Source organism: Carettochelys insculpta, chromosome 3 (assembly GCF_033958435.1).
Source record: "Carettochelys insculpta isolate YL-2023 chromosome 3, ASM3395843v1, whole genome shotgun sequence".
NCBI lineage: Eukaryota > Metazoa > Chordata > Testudines > Carettochelyidae > Carettochelys > Carettochelys insculpta.
Genome location: NC_134139.1, coordinates 84,503,766 through 84,529,458, shown reverse-complemented (window position 1 = coordinate 84,529,458; position 25,693 = coordinate 84,503,766). Strand labels below are relative to the sequence as shown.

Sequence of the window (25,693 nt, the reverse complement as noted above, 5' to 3'; positions counted from 1 at the left end):
AAAGGGAGACAGCTGAGCTGTCTTATATATTCAAATTCGGCACATTAACACATGGTTTGAACTGGGATGGGAATTTCTGTGTCACAATAGGGGCTCATTTGCATACTTGGCTTAATCTAATTCTTGACCCCCCCCCCCCCATCCCTACCCCTCTACTCTCTGATTCGCTCACCTTGATCATTTTTTTCTGATTTGTCCTCCTTGATTACTGTTTTTGGTTCTCTGTGCCTTAAATATTGAGTCTGTTCTGGTCTGGCTATGGTCTGAAGAAGTGGGTCTGTCCCACGAAAGCTCACCTAATAAATTATTTTGCTAGTCTTTAAAGTGCTACTTGACTGCTTTTTTGTTTTGGTAGTTAACCACTGGAACTATTTACCATAGACAGCCACAGAGCCAGTTTCTTAAAGCTGTTAATTCAAGATGGGATGTCCCTCCTAAATAATTAGTTCAATCACCAGTTATTTACCTAGATGCAAGAAGTGCTGGGACAAATCCCATGAGTCCCTCGGCGAAATTCTGGCTCTAACAACAGTGGAGCATTAACCACTAAGGTCAGCGAAGCCAGGATTTTACCCAAAGAATGCAGAAAAAGAGGAACACAATGCACATGTGTTTTCAGGATTACATAAGAACATAAAACTAGCCATGCTGGGTCAGACCAAAGGTTCACCTATCCCACAGTGTCCTGTTTTCCAGACAGTGAGCAGTCACAAGTATCCCAGCAGAAATGAACTGTACAGGTAATCAAGTACTCTCTCCCATCAGCCATTTGCAGCTTCTGACAAAGAGAGGATAAGGACACCATTTCTACCCATACTGGCTAATAGCCATTGACGGGCTTATCTATTCATTTACCAGAATTCAGAAAAGAACTGGATAACTTCCTGGTCTTCACAACATCCTCTGGGAAGGAGTTGCACAGTTTGATTCTGCACTGTGTGAAGGAATCCTTCCTTTCATTTGTTTTAAACCTGCTACCTATTGCTACCAGGCCCTTACATATATTGAATATATATATATTCACTTGGGGGATTTTCTCCTGTTCTTGTACACTTATGCTAATTTCATCACCATAACTGTCCACTATTTTTAGACTTATTCTTTGACAACTTCTCTTCTCTGTAATGTATATTAATACTAATCCTATTTCAGCATGTTTCTCCCCACCTCTTTGAGAGACTATGCCTTTGAACAATAATGTTACTGCAGTATCTTAGGCACCATTTCTCAGAGACACACAGACAGAGTTGAATTAATAGTGTATTTTTAATTTCGTGTTTAGCTAGCTGTCAAAGGGTATCTAATATGTACAAACTGTCTTAATAAAATCTAAACTTTACTTTACCCAAGTAATGTGAGCACTTTCTGTCAATTTAATTCTATGCTGAGAACTTAGGAATTTCCTCCATTGGTCTGAAAGTTATCACTGTACTTCTAAATGCACAAGAGACTTTTTTCCAAATTCAGTCCTAAAAATGTATGCATGTTTCCAGAGGTTCATTGTTCAGCTGCATTACTGTAAATTATATGAATGAAGAAGAATAGATTTTCAATTATAGGGACTGTTCACACCAATAGATTTCAAAGTTACGGGTGACTGATTTTTTGTTGTAAGTTGCAAATTCCATTAAAATATTTTAAAATAATGTTGATAAGGTTGCAACATCAGCCATTCAAAACCAGGAAATCCCAGAATTAAGAATGCCTGGGTTGATATTCCCATGTTTGCAAGTTAGGGCCAGATGCTTGGAAAAGTTAAGTCTGTCTGTTGATGTTATATCTGTATTGTGACGCTTCCAGACCAGGGGCTCATAACAAAACCCCTAAGTCTAACTGAACACTAATACATGCTAGAAACCAATTTGGCTTTACCTATACTTAAGCATTGTTAGAATAGATGTTAAATTGATGAGTATGTTTTTTAGTGTTTACATTTCAGAAATACTTGAAGGATGCTTAATGTATTGATCTCACTTACAACATCTGGAAACCAGAGGATAAAGTTACACTGTGCCATTGGATTTTAAACCTCTGAGTAACTCACCAAACAGGAAAGTAGTAGTGAAGTGTCGGTCCTGTGCACCAGAAGGACCAATGAAACCAAATGAGCCCTGGTGAAATATCAAAGGACTGACTGTTGATAACCTCCACCCCTACCCATGAAAAGGAGACAGGCACCAGTACTTGTTCCATCAGTTTGAACTCTGGAGAAAGGGAATAGAAGCCTTTGGCCAGAAAGAACTAGTGCTGTGCTGCTCAGAATTTGGGGAGGGCAATATCTGTAAGCATAAGCCAGGGATGCCCAAGATGCTTAGCTTGGGTTCACCCTAAAGGGAACTCAAAGCTTGCGTATTACAGAAGTGCCTCTTATTTTTTGGAACCTAAAACCATAATGCGTGCGTGCGTGCGTTTTCATGTTTCAACTTTGTAAATAACTCATTTCTTTTTCTCCATTAATAAATCTTTGGTTAGTTTATTATAGGATTGGCTACCCGCATTGCCTTTAGTGTGAGATCTAAGGTACAACTGACCTGGGATAAGTGACTGGCCCTTTGGGACTGGGAGTAACACAAATACTATGATTTTGGAAGCAAAGGAACTAACAAACAGTCACAAAGACCAATTAGACTGGAGTACCTAAGGGGACTTTCTGATTCCATGGTAAGGTTGTTGTAGTGCTTGAGCCATTCATAAGTGATACTTGGTTGATGAAATCTAACTATGAAGTACACATCCAGTTTGGAGTTTGTGCCCTGTTTCTTAACGGTCTGCCCCGAGGTTAGCATTCCCATATGTTAGCCAATCTAGACAGTAACCATCTATTTTTGCATAGGGGAATATTTTAGAAGAAGAAAAACAGATTTGGAACAGAGACCTTTGTTCATAAGTTTTGGCCAAGCTTTGGTCAAGTTTTTACGTCTTACTGCCCCAGATATCATGGACACCACTGCAATGGGATCATCCCAACTGGAGTACTTGGCAGCCTGGGAAGAACGTAAACAGGAGATACTGATGGCAGAAATGCAGATCAGGGAGATGGAGGCAACACAAGCAGAAGTCAAAGCCAAAGAGGAGGATAAGGGAGACAGCCCACCAAAGATGCACAAAAGAAACCCTGAAGATCAAGAGAGAGAGGACACAGCAAAAGAAGAGAAGGAAGCCCACACACAACAGCTCAGAGTTTTGGAGCAGCAAAAGGAGGTTCCTCAGCTAATGAGTACAACCCTCCAGACCACCAGGGTTTGAGAGAAAGTCTGGTCAATTTATGAAGAGACTGGATGGAAGAGTACCACTCCACCTTTGAGAGTCTGAGATGCACAAGGTCTGAGAGGATAAGAAACTGCTTATCCTCCTGATCATATTAAGTAGGAAAATCACCCAAGTTTTTAATATTATGGAGGAGAGCAACACTAAGGTGGATAAAAAAAGTGAACAAAAATATATTGCAAGGATTTAAGATGACCCTGAGATTTTTCGATTGAAATACAGAAATCTCAAATTGTTTGAAAAATCATTCACATTGAATATGTGCATCAAAAGAGTGATTTTTATGAAAACATGGATAATGGAAGCATTGGATGAAGGTGATAATGACAAAATGGTCTGACAGCCCAGTTATGCAAAGTTAGCACATGAGGTAAAAGCAGATGTCTGTCCCCTGGAGTTCAAACGGATTAAACAAGTGTTGCTGGACATCCACAAGAGTGGGGGGCACCTACTTAATGTTCTTTGATGTTTGTCAATGGCTCATTTTGTTTCAAAGGGCTCTCTTATATTCAGAGCCAGCTCTTTGCTTTGTAAACCTCTCTAAGGCCAGATTTACACCTGTGAAGTGAGTCAGTTTCAGATATGCAATTCTAGCTACAGCAATACGTAGCGAGAACCAGCTTATATCTGAAATTGACTTACCTGGCTGTGCTCACTGAGGGAGGTCAATGGGAGTGTTTCTCCCATCAACTTCCCTTACTCTTCGCAATTGCAAGGAGTACGGGGACTGACTGCCAATTTCATGTGTCCCTACCAGATGCATGAAATCGAACGCCAGGTTTGATCTTCCAGGTAGTGTAGACATGGACTAATCAGGTAACTCACAAAACATGAAAGATGCAGGAATTAATGTAAAAACTGAATATAACTTTATACCACGTATTGCTGATGTTATAAATGAGGTCAATACGTCCTATAAGCCAGCATTTTTGAAGTGTAGTCCGTGGCCCAGTACCAGTCCTTGGGAAAAAAATACCGGTCCTTAGAAAATATACAAATTATCACTATAAACTATTATTGTGAATAAATAATAAATAGTGAAAATGTATTATTTTTTCATTTTTACATACGTTCATATTTTCAGCCACAAAAAAAAAGGTACTGAAAAAACTGGGTCCCAACTATACAAAGCTTGGGAAACCCTGCTACCAGCATTTCACCAACTTGAAAAACTAAGCACATTCTCTTCACGTTAACATCCATTTTAATAATACTAATAATACTAACCTGGAGATAAAGCCAGACTAGTTTCCAGCTGAGCATTTCTCACTATTCAGCGAGACCTAGCAGCCTTGCTGTGACCTGGCACCTAGTCTGCCATCATCTCATCTATAATAAAGCAAATCACAAAATTTTCAGCTTCACTCACTTCTTGTGCTTTCTATATAATCGCGACAGCAGAGGTTTTCATTTAGTCGCATAATACTGTTTTAGACAAAAACCTATTACAAAGTATCACCAGGGCTTAGGGCCTTTAAAAACTTCACTAGCAGCAAGAATTTGGCGGCTTTGAAGAAACTTTAATCCATCTTGCAAAAGACTACTCTAATTCTGCTTCGCATTTGCACAAGCAGCCATATCCTCATAATGCCACATTCATTGCTTCAAAGAATGATGTCATGCCAAAATAGAGATCACAGCTCTCAGTGCTCATACACCTGTAGATTTAATAATAAATTTGAAGACCAGTCAAGTGAGATCAAACAGATGGAGAATCAAGTCTTCTGTATTCAGAGAAAAACATTTTTACATACTAAAGGAAATGGACTTAAGTCCATTTCTGGATCAAGCTCAGACTCAATGAGACCTCCATGAAACAAGCAAACAAAAATACTTTCATTAAAGGTGTTATAAATCAAAAAGTACGGTTTGAAACAAAAATCCACAATTTATTTAACAGCAAATCTGGAAAGAAGAAAATAAGGCTATGAGAATCAACCAACTAATGAGAGGCTACAAACCTTTTTAAGGTGAAATATGATATTAATAAAAAAAATCACTGACAATAAAGCAGAGTATGCCTTATTTAGAGCAAAATGAAACCATTATGAACTTGGCAATATGACTACTAGAGTAAGAGCCCGGCATTTAAAGAAAATTAAAAAGTTCAACTGGCATCTCAAAATTTAGAAATAATTAGCAAATAGCTTGTTTGTGATCTGCAACAACAAATGGAAACTTGGAAACCTTGCATGTGAACATGTATAAATCCTGACTCTCTTCAGAACCAAAAAAAATTAAACAAAGCTTAAGTGATTCTCTCCAAAAATTACATTATCAAAAGACTTAAAAGTGACCATAAATAGCCTGAAGCAGAACACTAGATAAGGCTAAAAGAGGTCCAAAAAATGGTGCTTTTTCTGGCAGAAGTGAACTGCTTGAGCAGTTATGCATTATGCCAAGGCTGTGTCTACACTAGCTCCCTACTTCAAAGGGAGGATGGTAAGCAGAGTATCAGGAGATTATTAATGAAGTGCTGTGCTGCATATGCAGCACTTCATTAAGCTAATTCTCCCCTGTGGCAACTTCAAAGTGTTGAACTTCAAAATGCCGGCTTGCATGTAGCCACGGCTAACCTACCAGAAATGCCTGGGCAACTTCAAAGTCCCTTTACTGTGTGGAGTCAGGGGACTTCAAAGTACCGGCAGGTTAGCCATGGCTACACGCAAGCCGACACTTCGAAGTTGCCGCGGGGGGAATTAACTTAATACAGTCCTGCATATGCAGTGCAGCACTTAATTAATAATCTCCCAACACCCTAGTTACCATGCTCCCTTTGAAGTAGGGAGCTAGTATAGATACAGTCCAAGAGGAATATAAGCCTACACTTGTGGAACCCAGATCCTCTTCTGGGTCAAATCAGTGCAGTTACATTGACTAACAGAATTAAAACCCATTTAAGCCACTTGAGAACCTGAGTCATAAGACCTTTAGTAAGAAATTAAACCCCTCCCACCATGAAGTGGCCAATAGTGCCCATAATTTTGAAGCCTGGTAAGAATCCAACAAAATGTAGTAGCTATCATCAGAGATCACTGGTGAATACTAGCTATAAAATATTAACAAAGATCCTAAAAATGCAAGACTAAATAGAAGTATGATTAATATTTTAAATCCAGGTCAACTCACTTGTATGTCAGGGAAATACGGGAGGATAAGAAGGAAGTTCCAAGTTTTTTTTCCCCACAAGAATGAATTGTGCTACCTACAAAATGCTGAGGGTCAAATTCTCCCTTCCGCAGCAATCCAGCAGAAATCCTATGCATTGCTTAAAAAAAAATCGCTCATTAGGAGTCGAGTGGTGCCTTAACAAAAAGAGAACCAGAAGGGTACAAATTTTGCCTTCAAAGAATTCACCTTTGGTCTAATGTTTTAGAATATTTATCACAATCATTTGCTTTCATTTATTCGATTAACACAAGTCTACTTTAATTTCTGCTCCAGATGTGTATATTTTTCCAGAGCCTACAAAATAAATAAAAGTGAAAATACGACCAACTGAAAAGCATGTAGCGTGTGTTGGGTACAGTTACGATTTTTTTTTTTTTTTTTAGGAGAAATTCACCTTTATGCAAAGAAAAAGCCTAAAGGTCTACACACTACAGAATTTTATGAATAAGGGAGAGTAATCTTCCCTCAGTTCCACAGCTGGCTCCGCAGTGACCACAGGTCCTGGCAGCCAGGTGTTAGCTGATGGCCGGGGATGACGTACCACGTGTGCCCTTATTTCATCTGAGTCTTTAACCCACTAGGACAGAAGTCCCTTCGCAAAGGGTGGCCAGGGGGGCTGACAGGTGCCCCAAAGGTTGTACTGAGAGCCTCCTTCACCTGAGTCTTTGATTGCTAGGACAGAGAAGTCCCTTTGCAGCAGGCAGCCACGGGGGCTGATGGGTGCCCCAAGAGTCTGTCCCGTGGAGACGGCATGACTCAGTGCTCAGCTCTCAGTACGCCTCACCAACGACCACACAAAATACAGCCAAAACCAGCTGGGTTCTTTTATTTGTGTTTGGTTTGCATAGTAACAGGGAGAGTCAGGTTAAAACTTAAACAGTTACTATTTCTTTGAGGAGGAGGAGAACTTAATTCTTATGATTACAAGGTTTACAGTTTCACTTCTTTAGTTACAAGCAGCTAGCCTATAACAAAAGTACTTTAATTCATAGATCTATTATTAAATGCGTTCAAAAGCAAAACAAAGACACAAAGCAGGTCTTATTCTCACCCCTGCATTACCCAACTTGGCATGGCCAAGCATCTGTCACTCAATCCCTTAGGAAGAATCAGTACGAGGAGGGCATCCCCTGGGACCTCGGGAGGCAAAGACCTTCCTGACCGGCAGGTAGAGGTAATTGGAGCTCAATTAGAGGGGGCTGCTGGACCCTACTTTATACCCATTGGATCACACACACTCTTCCTTGTCTTTAAGGATGCCAATTGTGTTAGATCGTCTCGTGACACTAGTTCTCACAGGGAGTTTCAGAGGCTTAATTCATACCTGTGAGGTGGAGATAATTTAGACATTCTTTTCTTATGGGTGGGAGATTCCTCTCCTGGGACGATGTGTAGGCGTATCAATCTCCGGTACTAGCCAAGGGCAGCTTGAGGCCCTGGTCATCTGCTAACCTGTTTTGTCTTTTGTCGTCTGGTTTCGGTCTGTTCAGGGTCATGATGAGGCAGTCTGTCTGTGCTCTGAGGCATCAAAGACTGTGCTTGAGATTAGCACATCTGTGCTCTCAGGCATTCCAAGACTGGGCTGGGTCCTTTTGCTCCTTTGTGCTCTGAAGCACCCAAAAGAGGCAAGATGGAGTAGAGCAGGGGGGATTCTGTTTGGCTACACCAGGTCTCAGCTTCTGACTGCCCCTGGATCCTAGCAGCCATTGTCTTCCACAGCTCCATACCGCTCACAGATCCCAGCAGCCTGCAGTTATTCATAGCCACTGGCCCAGCTCCCCTCTACTGCAGCTCCCTGTCAACCACTGGCCCCCTGTGGCTCCCCGCTGGCTGCTGGCTCCCCACAGGTCCCAGCTTCCCACAGCTCCCCGCCACCTATGGGTCCCGGCAGCCAGTGGCTGACAGCAGGCACAGGCTTTCAGGACCTGCAGGCAGTGGGGGAGCCTGGGCCAGGAACTGACAGCAGGTGCAGGCCGCCAGGGACCGTGGGCTGCCGGACAAGGGATGTTGCCCGATAAGAGAATTGCAGTTAAGAGAAGTAGAACCTGTACTTAAGTCCCATTCAAGCCCTAGTTTGACATCCCAATTTCTCCTGATTCGCAGAAAGACAAACTAGAATCCAGTCCTCATGCTAAACTAAATATATAAATACTGATCCAAAGACAACAGAAGTCAATGTTTGGGCCTTTTGGAATATTTGATATTACTCATAGGGAGAGTCTGTCTCATTGAGTGACTCCATACTAAAGTTTCAGGCCAGAAAACAATTTCTTTTTTCATTTGTGATGGATTCACTTCTCTGTTCAGAAGTCATGGGAAGTAGAAGGCAGTCATCAAACTCATAGGGAGCATAAGAAAAGAATGCAAAAATAGCCAGTACAAATAAAGATGAAGTGATGATAGGTGAAACAAAAGATCACAGTGAAACCTAGTGAAAGTTGAATTAGCTTGAGACAGAAAGAAATGTAGTGAAGTCTAGCTCAACTCAAAAATCTCTTCTTCCCAGAAAGAAAATGTTTCTATCCTTTCATGTACTTTTTCTTTTAATCCATACATCGTCATCCTAAAACTCATAAACAGATTGAAGGATCTATTACCGGAAAATTGTCTCTTTCAGACACAAAAGTTTGCATGTTTCAGAGAAAGAACATGGAGATGACCAAGCAACAGGTTTCCTCCTAACACAGGTGGTTTTTACAGTCCAACATGCTCCTTACCATTCATGAAATGAGCCCTAAGTATCACTACGAGGAGGGCACGGGGCAGGGGAAGTTACCAATAACATGATTTCTTTGCCTGGAATATGCCATTATTGGACTACCTGGTAAAGTAGAACTTAGAGTACAATGTGGCCTTTTCACAAGTATGCTAAATACAGGTGGTTGGGATTTTCTCGATGGAGAGGGGTGAGAAGGCCACGAAAAGCCGATTTTTGGAAACCAGACACTTTGTGGGAAAAGATCATTTTGAGTTTCCCATTTTGGGAGGGTTAAAAAAGGCATAATCATTATGCAAGCATCCTATTTTGATGGTTCCAAAATGAAAAAAGTTCCACTTCAGGATTCAAATGAGTTTCTCTTCTCAAAAGAGAACAAAAATCGAAAGGTGAAAATTGAAATGAAATGCTTTAATTACCAGGTCACATTTTTTTAAACTTAAATGAGGATATTACTATTAATGCCAATATGTATGGATTTATGAAAGATTGAGCTTGCTAGACTAACTTTTTTTTATGAGATTACAAGTTTGTTTGATAAAAGTCATAATGTTGATGTGAAAACACAAGAAGTCCTGTGGCACCTTATAGACTAACAGATATTTTGGAGCGTAAGCTTTTGTGGGTAAAGCCCCGCTTCATCAGATGCATCAGTTGGGTGTGGGGCTCAGAGGAGTATTTAAAGAGTGGGATGCCAATAAAAAGGAGGACCAGACCTGACAAGGTCTATTCAGTCAAGGTGGAAATGGCCCATTATCAGTAGTATGTATGAAAAGAGGAACACACAAGTCAAATCAGACAGGGGGATGTAGCCCATTGTCAGAGTCTAACATGGAGATGATAACACCCAGGGCAGAGAAGCTGCTTTCGTAAAAGGCCAGCCACTCCCAGTCTGTTTAATCCTTGGTTGATGGAGTCAAATTTGCAAATAAATTGCAGCTCAGAGATTTCTCTCTCCATTTGATTTTTGAAATTTCTTTGCTTTAGGACTGCTACTTTTAAATCTGTTACTGAGCGTCCAGGGAGACTGAAGTGCTCTCCCACGGGTTTCTGTACATTACCGATCCTGATGTCTGATTTATGTCCATTATTCTTTTACGTAGCGACTGCCCAGTTTTGCCAATGTAAATTGCAGTGGGGCATTGCTGACACACGATAGCATACATTATATTAGTAGATATGCAGGTAAAGGAGCCCCTGATCGTATGGATGATGTTAGGTCCTGTGATATCACTGGTATAGATATGTGAGCAGGGTTGGCAGTGGGGTTTGTTGTAGGGATTGGTTCCAGGTTTAGAGTTACTGCGTTGTGATCAATAGTTGCTGGTGAGAATTAGTTTAAGGTTGACAGGCTGTCTGTAGGCAAGGACAGACCTGCCTCCCACTGTCTGTGAGAGTGAAGGATCATTGTCCAAGATGGGATGCAGATCACTTATGCTCCAAAATATCCGTTAGTCTATAAGGTGCCACAGGACTTCTTGTTGTTCTCAAAGATACAGACTAACACTGCTACCTCTCTGATGTGATATACTTAGACTTCTTTAAGGCTTTGACTTTGTGCTCCATGATATTTTGAGTAAAAAAGTAGGATGGTATAGAACGCACATGGCATCATTAAGGCTATGTCTACACTAGCAGCATCTGTTGACAGAAGAATCTCGACAGAACCTCTGCTGACAGATAGCTGCTACACACAACTTACTCCAACTGCCAGACTGCACTACCCTCTGGTGACAAAGCAGAATGGCAGCTCTGCAAACAGGGCTGCCCAGCAACCGGAAGCCCTCCGACGACAGAAGCGTCCACACTGTACTTCTGTAGAAAGTACTGTGTCAGAGTGTTATCCCTCAAATTTTTGAGGGATAACACTGTCAAGACAAATGCAGAGTTCTGTTGAGACTGTCAATAGGATACTTTGTTTGTGTAGATGCTCCCGGAGCTCTGTTGACAGAAGGCCACTTCTGTTGACAAAACTCTCTAATGTAGACACAGCCTAATAAAAAACTGGCTATATGGCAGGTCTCAATAAGTGGGTTTTGTCCATGAAATTTTATTAGCTAATAAATAAAATTGTTCGTATTTAAGGTGCTACAGGACTGCATGTGGTTTTTGGTTTTGCTTCTGTTTTTGTTTTTTTGTAAAGCTACAGACTAACATGGCTACCCCACTGAGATCTCAAATGTAATCATAAATGAGAGTCATTTCTATGGACTTCTGAAAGCTCTGTTCTTGGCCTTGTGCATTTATTGTTTTTAATCAATGACTTGGAAGAAAGAAAATCATCACTGATGAAGTTGACAGATGACACACATTGGAGAAGTGGTAAATAGAGAAGTCACTGATAGAGAGTGAGTTAGATATTTGTTAAACTGGGCACAAGCAAACAAACAATGTGTATTTTAATGTGGCCACATGTAAATATATAAATCTGGGAATACAGAACGCAGGCCACTCCTACAGGATGGGGGACTCCATCCTGGGAAGTGGAGATTCTGGAAAAGAAGCGGGGGGTCATAGTGGATAACTTATGGACTGGAATGTAGGCAGTCAGGACTGGTGGGCAGAGCAAGCACAAAGGTTGTGAAACAAAGCCAAGAGTCAGCACCACGGTCAATAGCCAGTTACCAGAGCCAGGGGTTAAGCGTGAGTCAGAACCAAGAATCGAAAGTGAATGTCAGAGCTGAGGTCAGATGGCAAATGCCAGACAGGGCTGCCAACTCTCCTGACCAGATGAGCTGGATCCATTTGTGGCAATGGTGGCCAGTCCATCCTATCTGGGAGACACGGCAATCCTAATGCCAGAATCACAGTCAAGCCAGAGTGAGGGTCAGGAGTCAGAGGCCAGGGTTGGAATCAGACCTGGTCCCTGAAGATTGGATTGGAGGCAAGCACAAGAATAGAATTATCCCTCAAACATAGCGGGACCAAAAGAGAAGGCTGAGGTGAAGCAGGAGCCAGATTGGGTGCAGGAGGTAGGCACAAGCAAGGGCCAATGCAGCCACACCAAGAAACCATCTTTTGCTTAGAAAAAACTTCCTGTTCCCCCTCCTGATTTAAAAAGTGTGGTGGACCAATTGGAAATCCTCCAAAACAGAGCTCCTTTGGGGGTGGGGGTTGTGTGGGCTGGGGCTGCAGTCCTAGTAGTTTCTCTGCCCAACAAATTTCATTAGTCATTGGCTTCAAGCAGGATGTGCCAGTTGTCAGAAGATCCCCAGCCTTACGTTCAAGACCTGAAATGCTGAAATAATAGGCTGTTCCTGAGCTCTCGGTGAAAGGTATTAGATAAAAGGGATAATGTGATCATTGGATGCATAAACAGAGAAATCTCAATTAGAAGGAAAGAAGTTATATTACCTTCATATTTGCCACTAGTGCAATCACTACTGGGATATTGTTCCCGGTTCTGTTGTCTTCCACTCAAGAAAGATGTTTACAAGTTGGGTAGGATCAGAGAAGAGCCAAAGGATGATTAAAGGATTGGAAAATATACTTTATAGTGAGAGACTCAAGAAGCCCAATCCACATAGCTTCAAAAAGAGGAGGGCAAAGATGACGACCAGCATCCGTAAGTACCTCCACTAAAAGCAAAACATTGATAATGTGCTCTTCAGTCTAGCAGAAAAAGTTCTCAATTGCCAAAGAGACTCAGGTGAAGCTAGAAAGGTTCAGGATAAAAATAAGGCCTAGATTTTTCTAAACAGGGCGCGTAATTTACCATTAAAACAATTTACCAAAGCTGGTGGAAAGATTACAGTTTTTCCAAGACATGCTCTAGTCCAAATAGGAGTTAATTAAGGAAAGTCCTATGGCCTCTGCCATGCATGAGGACATACTGACTGATCACATTACTCCCCTCTGCCCGTATGAAAAAAAAAACGGATTTTTGGTTTGTAAAAAACATTGAGATTTCGATTTTCGGTCTCAAATTGGAAAATTTGGGAAAAATGGGAAAATTTGCAAAATCTCAAATTTTTTCAAGGGACAGGAAAGCCATTTTCTGCCCAGGTTTCCTGCCAGCCACCATAGGAATGGCATTAGTCAGAAATTCCTTCCCAGAACAAAAAAAGTCTGTTCCAGATGCAAAATGTGGGGGATGGGAAATAGAGAAAGGAAAACTCACTTCCCCAGAAGAAAAACAAACTTTTGTAAAAGACTCCTGCATTGAACAGGTAGTGGGGCAGGGATCTACTTTCCTCTGTACAGAGCATGGACAGGCCCGCAAACATGGCAGAAAGTTGCAAGAAACAGGCTGGGTGTTTAATTTCCAAAGGAACAGTACAGGAACTCTATCTTCAGTCTGCTTGATTAGACAGAAATACCCATTAGCTGGGACTCCCATCCAAAGCACTCAAGCTACCACCAGAAGAACAAAATGTGCAGTGTGTCAAACAGTGGTGTTGGCAGATGTTTATGCTTGGAAGCAAGGGCCACTGCAGATGGTGTGTTTAGAGAGTGAGTCTTCTGGAAACCCACACTCCAGCAGCATTCCTAATTTTCAGTTTCACAATCCAATTCCTCAAAAATATCAAGGTTCTCAAAAAGCAGGAGCAGTTTAATGATTCATGATGGCGACTTGTGGAAAGAGAAAATGAAGTTTCTGTTACAACTCATTAATTTGAACTTTTACCCAAGCCACGTCGCTAAAAGGATTATAAATAACCAACTGAATGCCATTCTGCTTCTCGTGCTCAAAAGCCTGAAAAGGGCTTCACAGCTGGTATCTGAAAAGCTCTCACTCTGCATACCATACAAGATGTGTTCACAGTGCTTTTCAAGAAAATGCAGCTTCCCAATTATACCCCATCTAAATCGAGATACTGGTGACATTAACCAACGGGACATTGATCTCAGCAATATATGTTATGATTCTGCTGCAAGTACATCATTTATAGCTGATTGGTCTCTGTATTACAGCTCTATGAGGTTGAATTACCAGTGAACTTTTCCAGCTTTATACCAGCTTAATGCTATTGATTTAAACATAGCAAAAATTGTTTACAACCTGTTGTGCATGAGGGAATCAGGTCCTCTGTCTGCACTCTGTGGCTCAGCTAGATTGGACTCACTCGAGGGGTGGGAATTCAGGGTAGTAGTAGTAGACATCCTTCAGTCAGCATAGACTATGGATTGCGCCCTTTATAGTTTCAATTGAGGACTTCATTTACAGCGTCTACTGTGACTATGAAGACCCACATGAGAGTGACAGTCCTTGCTGCATCTCTTGCAGATGTGATGGGTGTCTGGCAAGTCCTTAGTGTGCTTTCTGTGCGCTCACTTCTCCTCTGCTAGCTGCCTGATCCTCATCTCGCCCTTCTGAAGGCCCTTGTGTAACCCCTGCCTCCATCTGCTGAGGTCATCTGCTAGTTCTTCCCAGTTGTCCAGCTCAATGTCTACCTCTCTGAGGTCTCTCTTGCAGAGATCTTTGAAGCGCAACTGGGGGCATCCGGGAGGTCTTTTGCCAGAGGATAGCTCACCATACAGGATGTCTTTTGGAATCCTTCCATCATTCAATCCTGTGGACGTGGCCAAGCCAGCGGAGCCGATGCTGCCTGAGGAGGCTGTGCATGGTTGGGGTTCCAGCTTGCTCGAGGACGGCGGTGTTGGTCACTCTGTCCTTCCATGATATTCCAAGGATGCGCCTGAGGCAGCGCAAGTGGAAGACGTTCAGCCTCTTTTCCTGGCGGGCACACAGGGTCCAAGTCTCGCTGCCATAAAGGAGGGTGCTGAGAATGCAGGCTCTGTAGACTTGCATTTTGGTGCGAGTGTACAGCTTGTTATTCCACAATCTCTTGCTGATTCTGGACAGAGTTGTGGACGCTTTTCCGATCCTCCTATTTAGCTCAGTGTCCAACGACAGGGTGTCAGTGATGGTGGACCCGAGGTAAACGAACTCGTGGACGACCTCTAACGTATAGTTGTCAATGCTGATTGATGGGGATTCAGCAACATCCTGACTGAGTACGTTTGTCTTCTTTAGGCTGATGGTAAGCCCAAAGTCCTTGCACGCTTTGGAGAACTGATCCAGCAGTTTTTGAAGCTGGTCTTCTGTGTGAGACACTACAGCAGCATCGTCTGCGAACAGTATGTCTCTGATGAGGACTTCCCGCACCTTAGACTTAGCTTTCAGCCTTGCAAGGTTAAACAGTTTCCCATCAGATCCTGTGTGCAGCAAGATGCCCTCTGTTGAAGATCCAAAGGCATACTTCAGGAGGAGTGCGAAGAAGATCCCGAACAAATGTCGGAGCAAGCACACATCCTTGTTTGACGCAGTTTCTGATTCTGAAAGCATCCAATAATGCGCCGTCATATTGGATCGTTCCTCTCATGTCTTCGTGGAACAACTGGATCATCTTGAGTAACCGTGGAGGACAGCCTATCTCGTGCAGCAGTTTGAACAGACCATTCCTGCTGACCAAGTCAAAGGCCTTGGTTAGGTCGATGAAGGCTATGTAGAGTGGCTTCCTCTGCTCCCTGCACTTCTCCTGCAGCTGCCTTAGAGAGAAGACCATGTCGACAGTTGACCTCCCTGTGCGGAATCCGCACTGCGATTCAGGGTACACCCTCTCAGCAATCTTCTGGAGTCTGCCAAGGATGACACGAACGGTTTACCAGTGATGCTTAGGAGGTAGATTCCACGGTAGTTGTTGCAGTCGCTTCCGTCTCCTTTGTTCTTATACAACGTTACAATGTTAGCGTCGTGCATATGCTGTGGAACCTCACCCTCTTTCCAGCACAGGCACAGTAGCTCATGTAGGGGTTCCAGGAGTGTGTCCGCGGCACATTTGATTACCTCTGGTGGTATACCATCCTGGCCAGGGGCCTTTCCTGCTGCAATGCTGTCAATGGCTCTCTTCAGTTCATCCACAGTCGGTTCCTGATCCAGTTCATCCATTACTGGTAGGAGCTCGACAGCATCGAGGGCTGCGTCAACCACAATGTTCTCGTGTGAGTACAGCTCGGAGTAGTGCTCAACCCAGCGCTCCATCTGTTTGGCTTTGTCAGCAATGACTTCACCAGATTTGGATTTCAGAGGTGCCATCTTGTTCTGAGTGGGTCCTAATGCCTTCTTCATACCCTTGTACATTCCTCTGAGATTACCAAAGTCAGCACAGGTCTGGATGCTGCTGCATAGCTGGAGCCAGTGGTTGTTGGCACAGCTCCTGGCTGTCTGCTGTACTGTTCTTCTGGCCGCTCTAAGTGCTTGCTGGGTACTCTGGCTCGGTGAGCATTTGTACTCCAGGAGTGCAGCATTCTTCTTTTCAATGACTGGAATCATCTCATCGGAGTTAGCTTCGAACCAGTTGTTCATGTTTCTAGCTCTTCTTCCAAACACCAACAAGGCCGTGTTGTAAACTGTATCCCTCAGATGTTGCCATTTGGATGTCACATCGGCATCCCCAGGGCTGCTGCACAGATTTTCCTGGAGGGTGTCTCTGAACTTTTCAGCTTTCTCCGAGTTTGCCGGCTTTCTGGCGTCAATGCGGGGCCTTCCAGCAGGTTTAGAGCGGTACAGCTTCTTGGGTCTCAGCTTGAGCTTGGAGCAAACTAGCGAGTGATCTGTATCGCAGTCAGCACTATGATAGCTGCGTGTCAGAAGGATGTTTCTGAGGTTATTACGCCCAGTGATGACCATGTCTAGTTGATGCCTTTGCTTCGCACGTGGGTGTCTCCACGACACTCTGTGCTGTGGCTTCATTTGGAAGAATGTGTTTGTGATGCACAGATTCTGGTACGTGCACAGTTCAAGGAGATGCTGTCCATTGTCATTCATTTTTCCCACACCGAAGTGTGCTAAGCAGGAAGGCCATGAGGCCCAATCAGCTCTAACTCTTGCATTGAAGTCACCCAAGATGTACAGTTGTTCACGAGCAGGTATTTGCACTACAGCAGCAGTAAGCACGTCATAGAACTTGTCTTTTACTTCTGGTGTGGCGTACAGGGTTGGAGCATAAGCGCAGATCAGGTGGACGGGACCAGCGCAAGTTTGAAGCGTGATCCGAAGAAGTCTTTCTGATCTGCCCATGACTAATTCCACCATTTGTAGAAGGGTGTTTCTGACAGCAAAGCCAACACAATGCTCTCTGGGTTCTTCTTGGGCTTTACCCTGCCAGAAAAAGGTATAGTCCTTTTCCTTTAGAGATCCCAAATCTGAGAGTCGCGTCTCTTGCAGTGCAGCGATATCAACTCAGAGCCTCTTCAGTTCCTCTTTGATGACAGCGGTCTTTCGGGTGTCACTGATGGCCTGAAGATCTTCAGTCAAGCCAGTCAGCATGGTCCGCACATTCCAGCAAGCAAGCTTAAATTGTTGATGTTTCTCATTTCTTGTTGATTTTCTTATTGGTTTGCCTGGTGCCCACATTTCAGTCACTTGTCAGGTTCAGGAACCTTAAGCCTCATGCACCCAGCAAGGCAGGTGAACTGTGGCAGGACAGTACCCTATTGGCTGGGGGCTGCCCAGCTTGAGGTGGGCAGTGACTGTCCAGTGAGATGCGAGGATCTCTCCCACCGTCGAAGTCAATCCCTGGCGCTCGTTCTCTACGCCAATCGAGCAAGAGCTTATAACCAGTATCTGTTGCCTCCCGTGTTGATGCAACGCTGTTCAGCGATGCCGGAGTACCTCTCTGGGTGCAAGCCTGGGCACTTATTATGGAGACTCTGGGCTGCCCAGACACCAGCGTCCCCCCGCTCGGCTTTACTGATATAGTCCAAAGGAGAGGATAACCTCCACGTCTGGTACCAGCTCAGCTGCAGGAGTTGCCAGGACAGTGCCAGAAGTTGACACCGAACCGCCTTCGGACTCCACTCCGGATTTTCTGTCAGGGTTTACTCCCTTAGCCTTGGTCCTTCCCAGGATAACCCACAAGGCAGTGGGGTGTGGAGAATGTGGTTAAGGATCCCACTATTTCATACCTCCCTGTCACCACGAGTCACCATAGCTCCCTGTGGAGCAATGACCTCATATCCCCGGGACCCTCCTCCCCCACTTCCCCCCCTTCCCCCCCCAACCCACTACCCCCATCTGCTCCCATGTCCGCCCTCCTCACTGCACTGGCCCCTCTCTGTATGTACCATAGGAAAAAAAAATACAGGAGTCCCTTGCAGAGGAATCCATGAAGTCTACTTGCACTGATCATAAGCAAAGTTGGTGGCAGTTTTAGAATGGGTTGATATGTGAGAAAGCAACTCATGCGGTCACCATTTATACATCCCATACCAGATAAGGAAGAAACTTTTACCTCAGAAATCTACAAGAATTGAAGGTAAAAATTTGCTCCTGAGCAGCAGAAATAACTTGGACATGCATGAACTGCAATGCATGAAATTTCTGTTGCTCTGTGCTAAAGATAAAATGCCCATTGGAATGGAAGAGGATAGCACAAATAAGTAGGGGCAAAGAAGGCTATTCTTTAGGCCAGAAGCAACATAGCTATTTGGGGTGAAATCCAGACCTGCCAGCTCCAGATCCAGGCCCTGCTTAAGCCTTCAAGACAGAGTTTAAGTGGAATTTAAGTGCTTTTTTGTTCTGCAAGACTTCTGCACAAGGGTGAATTTCACTTTCTGAGAGCATCAGTCTAAAGGTAATCATTCTTGGTATTTTATAATAATAATTTGAAGTTAGACTTTTTGTCTCTTGCTGCCCTGTTTCCTTTTTTCTGTTGTCTTTATTAGAAATTGTTTTGTGTTTGAAAGTTTGGACTATAGTTCACACAAGTGCCTCTCTCTCTCTCCCTGGAAAATATGTTGTTTTCTTATCCCTGCTGTCACAGTTAACTAATTTCATCAATATGCCAAGTTCAAGAAGTTCCAGTATGTTGTAAGAGAAGGAAGTCCAGGCATTTTACCCCAAAGCTTGCAACTCAATCAAAGATACCTACTGGCTCGACATAGGAAATCCAGTGACAACTTCATTTATATCCTCTTGCAAAGTTTACCCATTACTGAGAAAAGGCTGAAATTGTTAAAAGGACTAATTGACAGTTTGTGCGTAACCCATTTTGGGAGGCAGGGAGGGGTACAGTGCATGGGCAACAGAGTGAAAAGTTAATGTCATCTGTTATGCAGGAGCTCAAACTTGTCCCTTCTGGTTGTAAATCTATTAAACTAAATATTGCATTAAAAACACAAACATGTGATTTTTAGTTTTACAGAAACATGCAGTTGACCTATAAACAAAAAAGATTAGCTGACCTAACTTCCCTCAAGAAAATGAGCTGTGTGCAACAAATAATCTTGAACACTGTAAAATGTGTAAAAGGCTTCATTAGCCATGTAGGGAAGTTTTAATGCAGCACTGTTTAAAGGACTAAATCTCAGATAACTATGAGAATTCTTGAAACACTTACAACCAAAATCTTTCAGGTCACCCTATTTATTTATAGACATTAGCTTCAGGAATCTTATTCCGTTATCTAGCCCCGTGCCTTGATAATTGAGATAAAATGCCATTGGATTGTTTAACAACTTTAAATGTTGCTTGTTTTGTCTGATTATGAGATGCATCTACACAGTCTTACCCTGTAGGCAATTACACAATGGACAAAGGTCAGAATGCCTGGGGGGAGAAAAAAAGTCAGGTAATCAGAGAAAAGTGTGCTGCTGTAGGATGGTGCCACAGCTGGTGAATCATATCATTCCTTAATTATTTCATCTATTAAATATTTACGAAGAGCGTCTGGAGAGGAAAAAGAAAACGATCTAAACACCCAGATGTTTGAGACCTTGTAGCCGAATGTTAATGTATAGGAGACAGCCCAGTGGCACAGTTATTCCAAATCAATCGAAAAAAACCTCACCCTCACAGAAGATAATAATTCAATTAGCGTAACAGCAATGGCAAAAAATGTCAGGAAATAGACAACCATGGGTCTGGATAACATGCTGAGTTGGGCTGCTTCAGAACTTTAAGGCCAATAACATGCTTTGAACAATTGTGCACACAGATCACTTTCCCCCTTTGATCCTCAGTTTATATATATATATATTACTGAGGATCAAAGGGGGAAGGGTGTATATATCTCCTCAGATTACACTGGCATAAATGCAGTGCACAGCCTAAAACGTAAAATGCAGCTTTTTTGTTTTGCACACAACTAAACCATTTTAACATGGAAATCTACACCATCATTAATTACATGATGACAGTGATCCTATGCAGATTACAACTTTGTTTCCTGGAAAGATCAAAACATGTTAACATGCATCAATATATTCAAACAAAATCAGTAGCACTTCATGCAGGCACAGGGATTGACTCATGGACTTCATTACAGAATTAGGGTCCAATTAATGAGACAATGCTAATTTAAAATTTCCCAGCTTTCTAGATAAGGGCCAAGTCTGCAGCCATTACTCAGCCTTAACTTTTATATACTTGAAAGGCAGTTATGCCCGAGTGATGTATGCAAAGGTTTAGCCATAAATGGCATCTATGGCATACTGTAGACCAGCGTTTCCCGATAGCTGAGAGCTTAGCCAGCTACCTAGAAGAGATTCAGGTGCTGCCGAACTGATTACCAGAGGGCCTGCACCTGGCCATAGCCAGCAGCATGTGTTTCTACTGGTGGTGTAGATCTCCACATGCCTTGGTGCATAGAATGAATTTTATTCCACCCATGAACGGACCAAGTTAGAGCGAGCACTGACAAAGACTGTCTCTGGATGTTTGCCTAATTTATACAAGCAAAAAGGTAATCAGTACAATACATTTCAAGATTTTTAAAGCAAATAAAACTCTGAAAATACTGCGGCTGCCTAACTTCAATTGGTGTGAACTAGACAAAATGGTTATAGGAAAATTAAACTTGAGAGCAAATCAGATATAACAAAGGGAATATTTTCAGATACCTCTGGAGCAATGAAAAGATGTGTTTGGTGAGCAATTTTTGTTAGATTGGTACAGCATGGAACAAAACATGATAAAAAAAACCAAATGAGTATTTGTGTGGATATGCATTACGTGCATGAATCAAGCATTTTGGATTTCATCTTATATGGAAGAAAAAGCAGATAATAGAGGCCAAGGCAACACTCTCTAGCAAGTACAACCATAACAGAATAAAAACATCGGCATTGCCTCAGTGGGCCAGAAGAGTAGTCCAAATAGCTCAGAATCCTGGTTTGACAGAGTAACAGAGACTTCAGAAGAAGATGCAAGAAATCCTGTTACCTGCCCCCTTAAATCCCTCATCCTAATCTCTAATAGCTGGAGATCGCTTCAGAGACGTACGCAAGAAATTTCATGGTAGACAGTAATGGAATACTCTGCTTATGTTTCTTCCTTACACCCTCACTATCAAAGTATGCAACGAACCAAACGGAATTGGAAATAATTTTGATGATCCAAACAGAATTTAAATATGCTGGGGGTGGGGGGAGCAACAAAGATAAGTGAATGTGAAAGGGTAGCACTCCTGTTTGGATAAACACAAGCATTACAAAGCAAAAAAAAGTCAGTCAGTCACACAGCACTTTATAGACTAACAACATAATTAATTAGATGATGAGCTTTAATGGAACGGACCCACTTCCTCAGATCCAGCTCATCACCCAATAAATTATTTTGTTAGTCTTTAAAGTACTACACAACTGCTTTTGCATTTTGACAGAATACAGACTAACATGACTATCTGTCTGTCACAAACATAACAAGGTTTCCCATTGGCCAAAGTCAACTACAAAGATCTCGTATATGGTTCACTCCAGCAAAATTCCAGAGAAAATTTAAAAAAACAGCACCTGGCCTCCTGGTTCTTCTCATGGCACAGGCCTCCTGACTCTTCTTGACTCTTGCTGCCAGACTGAACCTCTAATGCCCTTCGAACATCCCTTTCTAGTACTGATTGAACCTCATTAATCTGTCATCTTCGGGACCTGACTAGTGTGGAAGGAAAGAATTTGCTAAACTGTGGGTCAGTATTGTCTGGCACATTATCAACACTTCCACCACTTACTGGCCTCTCAGAAGACATTTGGGATAAATTAGAGCTAAATAAAAGCACAGAACACTGAAAGCCAGGACAGGTGACTGTAAACGAACTTTATGGGACTGCAGGAAACTTGGCCACACCCCTGGCAAACAGTTGTCAAGATAACTAAAATCATGCCGGATTACAGATGTTGCCAGACAAGAGACTTCCGGATTAGAGAGACTCAACCTGTATACTGGGAGATAACGAATACCTTCTATGCAACTGACCCATGCAGCAGCCCAGCAAACCCTTGCGTTCTCTGCAAGCAGCAGAACAAAAGTCATTTCTTTCTTGCCAACTTTTAGACAGGGTTTATTTAGGCCCTCCACGGAGCATCTGTTGGCATACATTTTACTCATTACATAAAGAAATATGGAAAAGTCTCACCATAATCCAAGGAGAAAACTAGACATCCTCAATAACTGACACATAGCTGTAAAAATAAATAAAATATAAACAAACTGTTGAATTTGTCTCCAAAGGCTTTATTTGTACATTCACACACCTAATATTTCATATAAAATCTGACTGTAAGAAAGTAAACTGACATTTTGATTATGGCACATATTAGAAACTGACTGTATTTTCATTGATCTATCAAAATATTTGAAGGACTGATTACTACACTTTCCAAGTCATTCATTCCTCAGGAGGGGCAGACATGAGAACATTGAAGTCCATGGCAAACAGGAGGAACAAAAAGCTTTAACACTGACAGGTATAATTTTCAGTCTCCGCACGTGATAGTCATTTCTGCCTTGAAATCACTGTTCTAAGCAAAGAATACTTTATAATTAAGGAAACTACTCAGTGTTTGTTTAGTGCTGTGTTACGAGTGTCTTTTGATAGCATTCATGGAACCTTAAAAGATATGTTATTCACATTCTATTTTTAGTTAGACAACACAAATGTAGTCTCAAAGGAAAAACAATGGGATTACATTGAAAGTTTCCCGGAATGCAAAAATATATTTGATAATTAAATTAGTGTTCATTATATCAGGTGTCACAAAAATAATAATTAAATTATTTAAATAACTCATTTAAGGCTGTATAATTTATTCTCTCTCACTGATTCCTGAGTATATCTGAGGGAAGGAACAAATAGAAGACAGACCTCTTCTGGGGACCTCTGAGCCTCACCTTCTTCTGAAGCACCTGCTGGGGCAACACAACTGTACAATATCCTTTACACAGGGACAAACCCTAACATTTACGAAATCCACATCTGGTGCTCTCCTGTCCATTTTTCCTACTTGCCACAACACTTTCCCTTTCACACCTGACTAAACTTTTCACACAGTCACAAGCGCAAGTCCAGTAAAAGTAAGAGGACAACAATCCATCGTGGATGCACATGCAGACTCAGAGGCAGTTCCCTTCCAGCTAATGGCACGGCTACGAGCTCATGGCTCCTTTTGCTCCCTGACGCAGGTAGAAGGGATGTACCCCTTAAACTTCCCATCAGATTTATTCCCTACACCAGAAGGGTCTCTCTCGCCAAGGGAGGCATCAGAGTCTTTGGGGACCATTTTTGCATGTTCCAAGAGCTCTCACCCATCCATGCAATACTGTAATTCTGCTACAAAAGAGCATCTGGTTTAACTGCTCTCTTGAACACACAAGTTTATGGATGAAAGAGGGGCCTAGTGATTCCTCCGGGGCAGAGGCAGAAAGAAGGAAGCAGTAAGAGGAAGGAGTAAACCAGTATGATTTTTCCCCCTCAACCTCAAGTAGCTAAAGATGCAGCCCTATTACAGTTTTTCAAATTAGATTCCCCTCTCTGGCTGTGTCTACACTTGCATTCCTCTTTTGAAAGAGGTATGCAAATGAGGGAAATTGAAAATGCAAATTTGCCTCTTATTTCAAAATAGCTTCTTTCGAAAGAAGAACACAGTGTAGACACTGCTCTTTCGAAAGTAAACCTCATCTTCGAAACAATCCTTCTTCCCATAAAAAACGAAAGAAGGATTCTTTCGAAGATGGGGTTTACTTTCGAAAGAGCAGTGTCTACACTGTTTTCTTCTTTCAAAAGAAACTACTTCAAAATAATATCCAAATGAGGTGTCAAATAGGCAAATCTGCACATCATTTGCTTTTTGATTTCCCTCATTTGCATACTTTCAAAAGAGGAATGCAAGCATAGACCCAGCCTCTGTAACTTCCAAACACTACTACCAACACTCAATACAGAACATTTGAAAGGCAAACAAATGATACTAGTACAACCTTAAACACTGGAACTGCTCTTCAGTTGAGTCATTATGTTGCCAAAAATAATTACTCATCTGGGTGCTGAGTTTTCAACCCTCTCCCTTCTGATAAGAAAGAGTGGTTTACATACCAATGAACGCTATTTATGTACTCCAAACACAGTTTCCCCTCTCAACCACCATAGTTCCATTTGTTCCAACTATTTATGAAAATTCAAGGAAGAAATCAGAGTGACTTAAAAGGGCAGCTGAATGGGACATGAAAACTGGCTTTAGTGACTGGAACACACAATCCTCACTAGCAGCCAATGGGGGTTCCTTTACTTCTAGAGCACCACATTGCGTTTGCAAGCTCAGACCAAAATGCCAGAGTGCGTACTTCAGGAGGACAAACTTTTCCATAAGATTCGCATCCTCAAAAGCATCCTTAAAAGGCCTGCCAAGCCTTTTAGTCTGGCCCACAGCCTGCCCCTGCTTTGGAGGGATACTCTTTGCTGTCCAAACACCCAGCAAAATGTCTCATCCCCTACTGGCTAGAAACCAGCTAATTGGAGCTGAGAGATATTGCTGGGGGTGGGGGCATCTTGCAAAGCCTTTCTTCCACAGCACACAGAGCTAAATGGAACAGCCAGTGAGTTGGCTTCTGGCAGGCAGGGAAGCCTTCTTGAGAGGGCTGCTGGCCAGAAGCTGCCGAGGTAAGTGCCTTCTGGCCAGAGCCTGCTTCTGGCACTGCACCCCAACCCCCTGCCAAAGCCTGCCCCAACTCCTATGCCTTAGGCCAGAATCCTCTTCTATACCCATACTCCCTCCCTGACTCTGCACCCCAATACTCTGCCTCAGGTCACAACAACCGCCTCCACACAAACCCCACAGCCTTTCCTGCACCCCAGTGCCCTATCCCAAGCTCCCTTCTGCACCCAACCTCCATCCCAGACCCCACACCTCTTCTATAGATAAGTGCGTCCCTTGACCACTTACCAAAATGTTGGAGTGGCCCACCCATCAAATATTATTGCCCACCCTTGCTCTAAAGCCATCAAATATTTGACCCATCACCAGTAGAGAGGAAACTAGATGCATTTCACTAAGTTGCATGTGAAATATACTGTACTAACTAAAGACAAATGTATCCAGCCTTCCTGGAAGGGGAAAATAATTATTTGTATTCACTATGGTCTCTAGAAGAGACATTTATGAAAATCTTCCAAAAAGCACCTCACCTTCTGTATATAGGATATTCCTCGGTGACATACAGCAAGGAAGAGGCTTCATATCATTTTCTCTGGCAGTTCTTGCTGTACATGGTATAACTGGGGAAAGAGCACTGTTTTGCCCTTCCCATTCTTGGCTAACAGACTA

The 25,693-nt window shown here is 42.6% G+C and overlaps 2 long non-coding RNA genes across 7 annotated transcripts in view; one reads left to right on the top strand and one right to left on the bottom strand.

The window, feature by feature from the left end:
* The window catches only part of LOC142011204 (uncharacterized), a 62,331-nt gene that overhangs the window by 11,544 nt on the left and 25,094 nt on the right, over positions 1-25,693 (bottom strand). Inside the window, exons 1-2 of one of the 6 annotated variants that reach the window (XR_012644993.1) lie at positions 25,555-25,629; positions 22,510-22,555 (exon numbers count right to left, since the gene is read on the bottom strand). The exons of 4 other annotated variants lie outside the window; for them this stretch is intronic. This is a non-coding gene — a long non-coding RNA (uncharacterized LOC142011204). Of the gene's footprint in view, positions 1-22,509; positions 22,556-25,554; positions 25,688-25,693 lie in introns of those variants that run through there. One more of the 6 variants, XR_012644992.1, reaches the window with a different exon arrangement.
* The window catches only part of LOC142011205 (uncharacterized), a 98,371-nt gene continuing 97,588 nt past the window's right edge, over positions 24,911-25,693 (top strand). The window contains exon 1 of the long non-coding RNA XR_012644995.1: positions 24,911-25,029. This is a non-coding gene — a long non-coding RNA (uncharacterized LOC142011205). The remainder of the gene's footprint in view (positions 25,030-25,693) is intronic.